Genomic DNA, 11,992 nt, shown 5'->3' with positions numbered 1-11,992 from the left:
AGAAATGCAGCACATTACAGCACATTACTCAGTGTAAGAAGGTATAGCTTACTGTGTCACAGGGTCCAATTCAAAATGCTGAGCTGCAGGTGGAAGGGATCCACTGTGAGTGATGCTGGTCACTGTTCCTCAAAGCCCCTTAAGCCATGGAGGGATGTCTTTTTCACACACATACAGAGGACACACACACCATGAGCCGAGGCCTTAATTCGGTGGGGAAATTTCCCCCAGTAAACCTCAGCCTCATCGGCATTCAGAAAGAAAATGTGTTTTGTTGCTTAGGAACAGTTTGCCTTGCGTCTCTGCAGGTGGTCTCCTTGTGAATATCATTATGTGCCCCTCAATTCGGGAGGATGACACATTTTTCATTTCTGCCAATATTTCTGGTCTGCTCCAGTCAATCTCAGGAGGCCTGGGAAATGCTTTCATTGATTAAAGAGGGAGCTAGGCAGTCAAAGTCTGTGAGAGACATGTCACCTACCTGTATATTAATGTCTAATTTATCAACATTATATTTCTGGGGGGACAGCTTCAAGCTTACAGTCAATATTGTTATGTTTGCTTTATGGGGACAACTGAAAAGACAGTGTCATTTAAGTGCCAAAACATCCCAAGTCATGTCCTCAGAGCATGTGCAGATCAGCTGGCTTGAGTGTTTACAAACATGTTCATTCTTGCTATATTCCAGCCTGTTGCCCACCATTGTTGCCCACCATTGTTCCTGTGCCAAAGAAAGCGAAGATAACTCAACTAAATGACCATCTCCCGGTAGTACTTCTGTCATCATGAAGGGCTTTGAGAGGCTAGTTATGGACCATATCACCTCCACCTTACCTGACACCCTAGACCCAGTTCAATTTGCATGTAGCAACAACAGATTCACGGGCGACACAATCGCCATTCCACTGCACAATGTCCTATCCCACCTGGACAAGAGAAATATCTATGTAAGAATCCTGTTCGTCGACAACAGCTCAGCCTTCGAATCGTGGCGGGGCAAACTCAAAAAAAGTGTTTTAGATGCATGCCAGCAAAGTCACTAAACAATACATTAATTGCACTATACCGGCCTACATAAAGCTGTCCCAACAGCAGAGCTTTCTTTTTAGCACCAAGGAGTGAATCCTTACCACCGCTACACCTGGTTATCAGCGGAGCCTTGTCTGGCAGCAAAACAGTTCATTCAGCCTCATTTACTACATAAAAAAAAAACATAGCTGCTATGGCTGACTTGCTTAAATAAATGTGGTTTCTACCATCAATTGAGATGTACAAACTATGGCATAAGGCTCAATGAGCAGATAAGAAGCAATCCGTAATTTTGATTAAGACGTTAATGAGAGAGCTAAGACGGACGTAGTCAAAATAAGTATTTGTTCAGCACTTTTGAAATGTTAAGCGACAGAATTCAGAACATGGGCCGTTCTTACAGTATTCTCCCTGTACACCAAGTCAGAACCGTATGATAAATAAAAATAAAGGGTGTCACGCTCTTGGAAATGAGCGGACCAAGGCGCAGCGTGAGTATCGTTCCACATATTTATTTAAGTGAAACTAACAAAACAAAATAACTAAACTTACAAAGACCATGAGGACGTAGTGCCCAAACACACTAACAAACAATCAATATCCCACAAAACACAGGTGGGGATATAGCTACCTAAATATGATCCCCAATCAGAGGCAACGATAAACAGCTGCCTCTAATTGGGAACCACATTAGCACCAACATAGAAATAGATATACTAGATCACCTCCTAGTCACGCCATGATCCAACTACACCATAGAGAACCAATGGTCAGGGCGTGACAAAGGGGGCATATAAGCAAGCAATGAAAGCTCTTACAATATTCAATGATGACATTTCTCTAAGACAGGCTATAGGCTACATGTGCACCACCAAGTCAGAATAGTAGGCTAAGTTCTGAGGAGGAAAGAGACCAAATTATTAGGGTGAGGCACATGGGCTACTAACTACTTACTACAGAACATACACTTATTATTACTTTCTTAGCTACAGTATACATATCTCCCTGGCATATTACATCATTTATGCAGCAGCATACAATACATTTTTGGACTCACCTTGTTGTGATGTTCTCACTTGAACAGAAAGGTGGCGCGGCAGTCATTCTTGTGGGCAAATTTTGTCCTCAAACTTTGTCATCAAAGTCTGGCATTCTCTGGTGCTTTAAAGACAATTTGCGAACTCTAAAAAAAACAAGGTTGAATCATGACATCAGTGATCTTCAGGTCGGAGAACTAGAAAGAGTCCCGAGTTCCTGACTTGGAATTTCGAGTTGGATGACCGTTCAAAATGTTTTTTTCACAGTCAGAGCTCGTTTTTTTCCTGGTTCACAGTTGCTTTTAACACAGCAGAAATCATGCTGGACTGACAGCATGGCCACTGTATTCAACCTTTTTTTATGTTGCATGTGAATGTTTATCCTTTTAAACGTAGAAAAGAGACCCTTAAACCCAGACTTGGACCACACACCATCTCCACTGAATAGCAGGCTTGTGATTGCTTTGCAGTTAGCCACTGATTCCTTCCAAACCACTCATTGTTGAATTTGCGACCACAGAATACCAGGCTGAAACACCTGCATTTTGGAGCTGCCTTACTCAAGAAAGCAAAAAAGAGACCATGTTGGAACCATACACCCTCTCCACCATACACCCTCCAACACTACTAACTCATTTTATTTTATTTTTACATTGTTTACCAACTGATATGTGACACGTATAAATTCAAAAATAACATAGGAAACAGGCAACCAAATATCTATATTTTTTTAGCTAAGCAGGTGGGGCTCAAAACAGGTGGGGCTCTGCTTCACCTGCAATGAATGACGGGTCAGCACTGCCAACAACAATGAATGACGGGTCACCACTGCCAACAACAATGAATGACGGGTCACCACTGCCAACAACAATGAAACAACCTACAGGGAGAAGGTGAGGGCCCTGGCGGAGTGGTGCCAGGAAAATAACCTCTCCCTCAACGTCAACAAAATCAAGGAGTTTATTGTGGACTTCAGGAGATAGCATAGAGAACACGCCCCATCCACGTGGCTGCAGTGGAGAGGGTCAAAAGCTCTCCACTGTGCATATCACTGAGGATCTGAAATGGTCCCTTCACACAAACAGCGTGGTGAAGAAGTCTCAACAGCGCATCTTCAACCTCAGGAGTCTGAAGAAATTCAACTTTGCCCCTAAGACCCTTATGAACTTCTACAGATGCGCCATTAAGAGCATATTTTCAAGCTGTATCACTGCCTGGTAATGCAATTGCATCTTCCGTAACCGCAGGGCTCTCCAGAGGTTGGTGCACATCACCGGGGGCACACTGCCTGCCCTTCAGGACATCTACAGCACCCGGAGTCACAGGAAGGCCAAGAAGATCATCAAGATCTACACCCACCCTGTTCCCCCTGATACAGGTGCATCAAAGCTGGGACCCAACATATTCAGTTGGCCTTGCTGTTATGATTTTTGTTGTCCTTGATGTCTTTTGTTTTTTTGCATTGTTGTTTTCTTTTGTCTTTCTCTTTTTTCTCTTTTGTTCATTTTATTGGTTTTGGTGCATTGGAGGATGGGGCTTGGGTGACTGGAATGGAATTATAATTTTTTTCTCGGTGGAGGAGTGGGGGCTCTGGGGGGGTCTCGGATGGTTGAGGGGCAGCTCTCGGGGATCTGTGGGGGGGACCTTGGAGGGTGGGTGGCCTGGCGGTTGGAAGCTTGGGCCAGTGGCTGATTGGTCGCTGGCTCAGATCCTTGTTTTTGACCTTGTGGGAGATATGTTGACCTTGCCATTGAGCAGGGAGTTGACCCTGGTTGCTTCTGTGGGTCGCTCTGGATGGGAGTCTGTTAGATGACTAACGTGATGTAGATGTTGAGCGGCTTCACTGCAAGTAGATTGTATGTTTTACATATTCAATAAAAAAATCTGAGAAACAGCTTCAATCTCCAGGCCATCAGACTGTTAAACTTCTTCGGGATCGGTCTCCCGTCCACGGGAAGGTTGAGCTAACGTAGGCTAATGCGAATAGCATGAGGTTGTAAGTAACAAGAACATTTCCCAGGACATAGACATATCTGAAAAAGCAGAAAGCTTAAATTCTTGTTAATCTAACTGCACTGTCCAATTTACAGTAGCTTTTACAGTGAAAGAATACCATGCTATTTTTGAGGAGAGTGCAATGTTTGAACATGAAATGTTATTAATAAACAAATTAGGCACATTTGGGCAGTCTTGATACATTTTGAACTGAAATGCAATGGCTCATTGGATCAGTCTTGCAGTGCGTTGAGCGTCACAAATAGAACAAATCTATTTTAGCGTCTGGCCATGGAGACGCTCGCTGACGTGCATGGGCTGTGTGGGTGCAATGATTGAATAACATGTATGTGTACATTTATTTTGCAACATGAGCAGTGTGTTCAGCATATTATTGGTGTCCTTTAGTAGTGGTTTCTTCGCAGCTATTTGACCGTGAATGCCTGATTCACACTCCTCTGAACAGTTGATGTTGAGATATGTCTGCTACTTGAACTCTGTGAAGTATTTATTTGGGATGCAATTTCTGAGGCTGGTAACTGTAATGAATTTATCCTCTGCAGCAGAAGTAACTCTGGGTCTTCCTTTCCTGTGGCGGTCCTCATGGGAGACAGTTTCATCATTGTGCTTGGTGGTTTTTGCGACTGCACTTGAAGAAACTTTAAAAGTTCTTGAAATTTTCTAGATTGACTGACCTTCATGTCTTAAAGTAATGATGGACTGTTGTTTCTCTTTGCTTATTTGAGCTGTTCTTGCCATAATATACACTTGGTCTTTTACCAAATAGGGCTATCTTCTGTATACCCCCCTACCTTGTCACAACACAACTGATTGGCTCAAACTCATTAAGAAGGAAAGAAATCCCAAAGATTAACTTTTAACAAGGCACACTTGTTAATTGAAATGCATTCCAGGTGACTACCTCATGAAGCTGGTTGAGAGAAAGCCAAGAGTGTGCAGTGCTGTCATCAAGCAAAGATTGGCTATTTCAAATTGTTTAACACTTTTTGTCACGTTCTGACCTTTATTTCCTTTGTTTTGTCTTTATTTAGTATGGTCAGGGCGTGAGTTGGGGTGGGCAGTCTATGTTTGTATTTCTATGTTTTCCTATTTCTGTGTTTGGCCTGATATGGTTCTCAATCAGAGGCAGGTGTTTTGTGTTGTCTCTGATTGGGAACCATATTTAGGTAGCCTGTTTTGTGTTGGGTTTTGTGGGTGGTTGTCTTCAGTCTTCGTGTGTCTGCACCAGACAGAACTGTTTCGGTTTTTCGCATTTGTTGTTTTTTGTCTTTTGAGTGTTCACTTTTATTATACAAAGATGAACAATTACCACGCTGCACATTGGTCCTCCGATCCTTCTAACTTCTCCTCCTCAGACGAGGTGGAAGACGAAAGCCGTTACACTTTTTTGGTTACTGTATGATTCCACATGTGTTATCTCATATTTTTGATGTCTACACTATTATTCTACAATGTAGAAAATAGTAAAAATAAAGAAAAACCCTGCAATGAGTAGGTGTGTCCAAACTTTTGACTTGTACTGTATAAGAAATCTGCTCCTCCCTCAACGGGGATCGAACAACTGGGCTCTGCATTCCTCTCACTCTGGGCTCTGGTCCACCACCTAAAAGGGGCAATGTACTATTTTCAAATCTTCTCAAAATGACATACTTTAGAAACAAAAAATGAATGCAATTAATACAATGCAATTCTGAAGAATAGAATAATGACTTGCTAGATTATATTCCACAGATTTGTATTACATATCATAACAACAAAATGTAGCCTTTTAATAGCTGACTATAGAGAGAAATCATGCCAACCTATAGGCCCTGCATGAACCCAATGCATTTAAGAAGTACACCATCTCGGCCAGTAGACATTTTGGCGAAGTGGCAGCCTATAAACTATTTACTGTGCTTTGATTGACTATGAGCAAGCTTGACTAATTTATAAAAATGTATAAAAGGTGTCAAACTGACTGAATAAAGTCACTGTACACATAGTCATTAAACACTGGTCCCTTTAATAATGTTTACATGCTGTTTTACCCACTTCACTTGTATATACTATATACTACCCACTTGTATATACTGTATTCTAGTCATGGCTCATTCTAAATAACTACACACATTTTCTATTCATATACTGTCCATTCTGTCTTTACACACCATTATATTTGTATATATTTATATTCCTGTCTCTGACATTGCTTGTTCTGATATTTCTTAATTTCTTGATTTTTCTCTATTATGTGTGTTTTATTGAATTGTATTTACTGCACTGAGGCAGAAACACAAGCATTTCACTGAACCTGCGATAACATCTGCAAAACTGTGAAGGCGACCAAGAAACTTTGATTTGAACACAGCTATACTGTTCCACATTGTTTTTATTCTTAGCTTTGTGTGTAGACATTTTGTCTTTTAGGTGAGTTTATAAATGAACCTCCCTCTCCAAAGACTTGACACCTGAACGTTTACAGCATTTCATACCCTCAAACGCACACTCTCTCACTATCCTGTGAAAACATGCTTGACTTTACATTTTCCTCAGGTGCTACAGTATATTTATCCTCTTAAATGTAATGGCAAAATGTAGATTTCCACCTAAATAGACATATCCAGAAGTAACTGCTATTCATATGTAATTACATGATACTGACATGCAAAAACATGGTATGTTTGGAAAGAAGACATCTGAGAGATTATGATGAAATTAAGGAGTTACATAGTTCAGAATATACAAGATCAAGCACACAACAAATAACCGTTTGAAATTTATTTAATTTTGAAAGTCATCTTTCATTGATAAGCTATAATTGAATTATTGATGACTAGAGCTGGAAACACATAAGATGGCTTTCACAACATGTGAACAATATCAGAAATAAATGGGATTGATAGACTTAACAACGAGAAATGGGCAACGCTTTTAGTAAGTGGTGTCAGGTGTGGTATGGGGACTTTTCCAAGTGTCCCTAAAACTCTCCAAAGTGGCATATGTCTGTAAATGACATAATTCCAGTGCTATTACATATTTGAAATTCCTAAATGCTAGTTGTTCAGTATAAAAACACAATTTCTACCATATCAACCTCACTCAAACATTGTGGTGGTGTTATGGGGTATCCAGGGTACATGCAAGTGTTCTTTCAACCTCTCCAAAGTGTCCGAATGTGGTAATTGCACTGTTTTTGCACACTAGATGTGCCGAAAAGTTATTGTTCACAAAGAAAATGTATTTCTACAACACCAACCTCTCTGAAACATTGTGCTGGTGTTGGGGGACATACAGGGGATATGGATGTCTACAGTGTACATTGTGCTGGTGTTGGGGGACATACAGGGGATATGGATGTCTACAGTGTACATTGTGCTGGTGTTGGGGGACATACAGGGGATATGGATGTCTACAGTGTACATTGTGCTGGTGTTGGGGGACATACAGGGGATATGGATGCCTACAGCGCGTAAACAGGCAACATCATATTCTTGATGCGCAAAGATATAGTCATTCGGTAGAATTTTGATGTTGCCATTAATACATTCATCCTCAGATGACATTGTCCAGGGTGAGGGGAGAGCAGAGCCCAGAGTGAGGGGAGAGCAGAGCCCAGAGTGAGGGGAGAGCAGAGCCCAGAGTGAGAGGTGATCAGAGCCCAGAGTGAGAGGTGATCAGAGTGAGAGGAGTGCAGAGCCCAGAGTGAGTGGAGAGCAGAGTCCAGAGTGAGAGTTTCCTCCTTACTTCTCCCTCTAAAGTTAGTTTTTGCTTCGGAATGGCAGGGCAGATTCATTAATATGCCACAGATAAGTACCAAGGAAAATATTTGGAGGAAGAGGGGGAGAAAAAGAGGGAAGGTGGTGGTGCGACAAGACAATCATTCTATCGCTCTCTCTCCCGGCTGGGCCATGCCAGCTTTCGGAAGCAGATGACAGGCGCTGAGGGAAGGAGGGGGTGCAGACAGACAGGGCGGGAAGAGATGGGGCCCAGAGAGCGCCCAGAGGACGCAGCGAGAGGCGGAACGGCCCCCACCGCGCCCTAGCCTCACGACGGATCGACGGTGGGATTGTGTTGACAGGGGGAAGGAGGAGAGGAGAAGAAAAGGAGAGGCAGCCATACTTACAGCAGGGAAGCTGGGAACAGGAGCCTCCAAGAGCCACGCTGCAACAGCAGGCTCTGTCGAACTGTGTGCGTGGGTGTGTGCGGCTCTCCCTTCCCTATTGGAAAGTCAGGGCTTTTTCTTTGTGATGGAAGGCAGTGGAGGGTGTCTTTGTTAGAGCATTGTTCAATAGTAATGTATGCTACTGTTCTGTATAATTGCTTACCCATAATGTCAGTGTAGGATCAATGATTAAACTCCCTCTGACCTCTTCTCCACATCAGAACAGAAGATTCCCCTGCGCTGCAACTTTACTACTGTGATGAGTCAAAATGTGTTCAGCATCTGTTATGCTAACAATGTTTAATCACATACTAAAAGTTGCTTTAGTAAAACATGTTTTCTGACCTTTTTGCTCACCTTCACAAGTAGTTTATTATTCTGTTGTTCCGGTTTTATTTGTCTAAATCAACAACAAAATAGATTGAATGAAAAAGTACTAATGGTGCTGACCTTCTTGCGCTGTGCCTCACTGCTTTTCCCACATGTGATAAAGTGTGTAGCCGTAGAGGGGCCAGCACAGCCCTGCTCCTCTCCCACTGTCAGTGCATCTGCTCCCTGTCTCTCCTCATCTCCCTACCATCAGGTTTCATACGGTTGGCTCCAGAATTGTGGAGGCAGCGGCAGGATGGATGGGGCCTGTGTTGGGGCTGGGGGCTGGACCTGGCTACAGTTGACCTGGCTCGGGTAGGGTCTGGCTGGGGTTAGGGGTTGGAAGGCAGCCATGGCCAGGGATGTGGAGGTGCTGCTGGTAGTGGAGTTGGAGACGGAGGCCTTTGTTAAAACATCAGGTGGAGCGTGGGGGTTTAGGCACAGTGGAGGCTTGCCCATGCTGCTCTTTCAATCTGCCTCTATTACACACACAGTCACACACACTCACACAGAGGCCAGGGGGTAGGGGGCATTTGGGTGGGCATCCAGGCAGCATGAAATCCAATTCACAGCCAAGGACGAAGAGGGGCAGATCATCCCCTGTTATATACGCTCATCTGTCAATCAGGCTGATCTTTAATAAATATACATTTACAGGAGAGGAGAGCAATACACTGTTTCCCAAATTACATATGTTCCCTATGAATTGCAATACTTTTGACCAGGGCCCATAATGAATAGAACTAGCAGAGAAAAATGTGCCTTTGGAAAGTTATTTATTTGGGATTTTTTTACAAAAGGTACAATGCAACATATTTCTGCTGCACAAAGTTGTGTGACTGTTATATCCATCAGAATCACAACGTTAATCCCTGTATGATTAACTGTGAACATGGTGTACTGTAAGCCCCGTAAGTATCATGCCTGTGCATCAACAGAGCGTTAATGCAGAGAAGCCTTTTACCCACGCTCTCATTATCATGATGCTTATGTCCATATCCGCAATTCTGCTATTCCTTTTCACTGCCCGAGAAACTTTTTATAAAGTCTGTCAAATATACAGTAGGATTTTGCAGCAAATACACAGCAATACGGAGAGATTATGTCATACATTCAGGTGTCGTAGCAACGCAGCTCTGCTGGTTTTGAAATCATAGAACAAGAATAATAAATACCAGTGGTGGAAAAAGTACCCAATCGTCATAGATACCTTAATAGAAAGTTACTCAAGTAAAAGTGAAAGTCACCCAGTAAAATTATACTAGAGTAAAAGTCTAAAAGTATTCGGTTCTAAATACACATGAGCATCAAATGTAAATGTAATTGCTAAAATATACTTATTAAGGATCAAAAGTAAAAATCATTTAAAATGTCTTATATAAGCAGACGGCACCATTTCTTGTTTTAAAAATGAACGGATAACCAGGGTCACACTCCAACACTCAGACATAATTTACAGATAACCAGGGTCACACTCCAACACTCAGACATCATTTACAGATAACCAGGGTCACACTCCAACACTCAGACATAATTTACAGATAACCAGGGGCACACTCCAACACTCAGACATAATTTACAGATAGCCAGGGTCACACTCCAACACTCAGACATAATTTACAAATAACCAGGGTCACACTCCAAAACTCAGACATAATTTACAGATAACCAGGGTCACACTCCAACACTCAGACATAATTTACAGATAACCAGGGTCACACTCCAACACTCAGACATAATTTACAGATAACCAGGGTCACACTCTAACACTCAGACATAATTTACAGATAACCAGGGGCAGACTACAACACTCAGACATAATTTACAAAAGATGCATTTGTGTTTAGTGAGCCCGCCAGATCAGAGGCAGTAGGGATGACCATGTGTTTAGTGAGCCCGCCAGATCAGAGGTAGCAGGGATGACCATGTGTTTAGTGAGCCCGCCAGATCAGAGGCAGTAGGGATGACCATGTGTTTAGTGAGCCCGCCAGATCAGAGGCAGTAGGGATGACCATGTGTTTAGTGAGCCCGCCAGATCAGAGGCAGCAGGGATGACTATGTGTTTAGTGAGCCCGCCAGATCAGAGGCAGCAGGGATGACCATGTGTTTAGTGAGCCCGCCACATCAGAAGCAGAAGGGACGACCATGTGTTTAGTGAGCCCGCCAGATCAGAAGCAGAAGGGACGACCATGTGTTTAGTGAGCCCGCCAAATCAGAGGCAGCAGGGACGACCACGTGTTCCCATGATAAGTCCGTGAATTGGACCATTTTCCTGTCCTGCTAAGCATTCAAAATGTAACGAGTACTTTTGGGTGTCAGGTAAATTTCTTTAGGAATGTAGTGAAGTTGTCAAAAATATAAATAGTAAAGTACAGATACCCCCCAAAACTACTTAAGTAGTACTTTAAAGTATTTTTAACTTAATTACTTTACATCACTGTTGATCTGTTGATGTGATATCTGTTGGTGCCTCCGTGCATCTAGAATAGTGTAACCCGAAGTTCCACGGCCTCCATACCGATGATTGAAATGTTAATATCCAGGTAGGAAGGCTGTTTAAAGCTGGAATCCTAACATGTAAAAACACCAGGGTACAAATTGATTGTGTGTAAACTCATAAAAGTAGCACCAGACAGCTCACTATAAAAACGGAAGGTAAACCATGTCTCTAAAACAATATAAGGGTTCTATTCTCTGAGTTGTGTGTCTGGCCATGTCCTTTAACAGATGAGTGTGAATGTTTGGTTTGGTTCTGTTGTGGCTGTCATACCGTTGATGCTGTGGGACATCAGTAACAGCCAGACACAAGAGTGATCCCATGCCAAGGAGAGTGTGAACATTAGTGATGATGGAACAACACAATCAAAAATGGATTTACAAGTCACACACACAAACACAGACACACCTCCGTATCAACGTGGCTTTAGTCCGCATCACTCTCCGGGGACATTGAGCGAGGGAGATGGGGAGGAGAGGAGGGGAGAAGGAGAACAGAGGGAACAGTTCTCTTCATTTCTAGGTAACTCACGTTTCCAGTGGGCTTGCAAAATTGCTTTATGGAAAGTGTGTGTGAGCCTAGAAACAGCAGGGAGGCTGAGTCTGTGTCCCAAATAGCACCCCATTTCCTACATAGTGCACTATTTATGATCAGGACCCTATTGGCCCTGGTCACGAGTAGTGCACTACAAAAGAAATAGGGTTCCATTTGGGACGTAACCCAAGTTTCATTAGGGAACAGAGCTCCGGCTTTATTACCCAGGTTTGGAGTTTTATGGTTATCATTATTTCCCATCAAATTATTATTTGAATAGATCTGCTAGTCAGCTATTTGGGACAGGACATCAGTGTGTGTATATGTGCCTCAGTGTGTGTGTGTGTGTTTAAGAAAGACAGTGTG

Source organism: Salvelinus fontinalis, chromosome 16 (assembly GCF_029448725.1).
Source record: "Salvelinus fontinalis isolate EN_2023a chromosome 16, ASM2944872v1, whole genome shotgun sequence".
Lineage (NCBI taxonomy): Eukaryota > Metazoa > Chordata > Actinopteri > Salmoniformes > Salmonidae > Salvelinus > Salvelinus fontinalis.
Note: the sequence above shows the minus strand (reverse complement) of the source record.